Genomic DNA, 2029 nt, shown 5'->3' with positions numbered 1-2029 from the left:
TCGGCTTGCCAAATTCAAAAGGTAAAGTTGGTGGGTTTACCAATTTCAAAAAGCAAGGTTGGTGGCACGGTTTTGTTGAAGTTGCATGGAGAAAAATGTGATGGTTTTCTATTTTTTCGAATTTGTTGATTTTGATTACCATTTTTTGAAGACTTTTTGGGAACAAAGAATAAATGGCTTGGTATTTATAGCCAAATATCATGCATGCATTTAATCCTTGTTCCCAAAAAGTCTTCAAAAAATGGTAACCAAAATCAACAAATATGAAAAAATTTTGTAACTTCGCATTATTTAACAAAATAATTAACAAATTAATAGTGATTATGGCTGAAGATTATGTTCATTAGCCCAAGCGTACTAAACGGCATGGCTATTTTAAAGGTTGAAATTATAAATTTACATGCATTGTGTATTTTAATAAATTATGATCCAAGATCACTTGCTAGCTCCAAGAATTAGTTAACCATTATTTGGAGTTTGTTTTAGTAAAAGATAATCAAGAAGAGAAAGCTTAATTAAGCTAACAAGGATAGACAAACTTAATTAATGTTAACACATAGACAAGCAACAATATTTATTCATTTATTTCCTTTTTCAGGAATACACGATACACGTAAATAAACAAATAAAATCTCTTATATATCTCAAGAGATTTTATCAGTTGAATTGAACCAAACCGACAGTCACATAATTGGCAGAACGATAGGTAAAAATACCCATCACTTTATTCAATTAAACATAACACAAAAGAATAAGTGTAATTAACCAGTGTAGTTAGGGTTTCTCCCATATTGAGGGACAACAAGAAGATCAAGATTATCATTCACATTATCATCATCAGTAGTGCTGAGAAGAGGAAATAGTAGTAGGATGATAATCTCCGACCAATTGTTATTACCTAAAAATTTCATAACAGAAAAATTAATCATAAATATATTAAAATAAGAATTATAAATGATATTCAACTGAAATTAGCCTAAAAACCTGCGCAGATAGTTTCCATAATCTTCAACTGAAAAGATATTCACTTTGGAATCAAAATTACAAAGTAATGAAGTTTGCGAGTTCTTGATTCTGGTTTGATACGATACGCATGGGGGGTATATATAGAGAATGAAGTAAACGAGAGTGCCAAGGTGGGTGATTGGGGCGTAGGTAATTCCAAGACAAACTATTAGCAATAACAGTCTTTTTTTTTAAAAAGTTATTAATTTAATTTTGAAAATGTGGCCAGAACTGCCAAAATGTGGTTGTTTTCAGAAACAATTTTTAATGGCTCACATGATGGCTACAGTAATTTGTTTGTATTTGCTTTGACACGACAAATATATTCCTTTAATTTGCGGGCAATAACAGTTTTAGGTGATTCTAGTATTAGGTGCTGTAATATATACATATATGTGTATATATATGTGTGTGTACATATATCAAAGATAAGTGAATTTGTTACTATATTAGAGTAAGGGATAAGGTAAAAAATTAAAAAGTATAAATTTCAATGTACAATAGAATGCATTTTGTCCTACAGTATATTAAAATTTGTATTTTTTTTATTTTACCTTTTTCCTTACTTTTAACATGGTAAGATTTTTTTTCATTTTAAAATTGCTCTATATAGGAAAACTCTCAAGTGTAGATGCCCGCACGAATTTTCTTACGGGTTTGGTACTTCATAATGATGTAAAAGTTTTTTATAAAGCCGTGAAAGCTCAAATGAGAGAGAGAGAGGTCAGACACCGGCACAACAATTCGTGCAGATTTGAGACTTCATAATGGTTCAAAAGGCCTTCACGCCATTGTTAGATCCTGAATCTGCATGACGCCCACAAGCAAAAAGGATTCTGGATTTAGTATTGATCAAGCCCAAAATCCTGAACTTTGTTAAAGTTCAAAAAATATATTAAGAAATATAATTTAGTAATATAATTATTATACTGTTAAATCATATGTCTTAATAGTTTTACCCAATTTTAACAAAATTCAGGATCCTAAAGTAGAACATTTCTAATATACATACACAACACACACA

General features: G+C 30.1%; 1 long non-coding RNA gene across 1 annotated transcript; it reads right to left on the bottom strand.

The window, feature by feature from the left end:
* Positions 1 to 543: 543 nt before the first annotated feature.
* LOC127902661 (uncharacterized) lies at positions 544 to 1067 on the bottom strand. The gene is made up of 2 exons (XR_008055091.1): positions 985 to 1067; positions 544 to 898 (listed from the first exon to the last, which is right to left on the bottom strand). It is a non-coding gene; the product is annotated as an uncharacterized LOC127902661 (long non-coding RNA).
* Between the last annotated feature and the right edge of the window lie 962 nt (positions 1068 to 2029).

Source organism: Citrus sinensis, chromosome 5, assembly GCF_022201045.2.
Source record: "Citrus sinensis cultivar Valencia sweet orange chromosome 5, DVS_A1.0, whole genome shotgun sequence".
In the NCBI taxonomy this organism is placed as follows: domain Eukaryota; kingdom Viridiplantae; phylum Streptophyta; class Magnoliopsida; order Sapindales; family Rutaceae; genus Citrus; species Citrus sinensis.
This window is presented reverse-complemented; position numbering and strand designations above follow the sequence as displayed.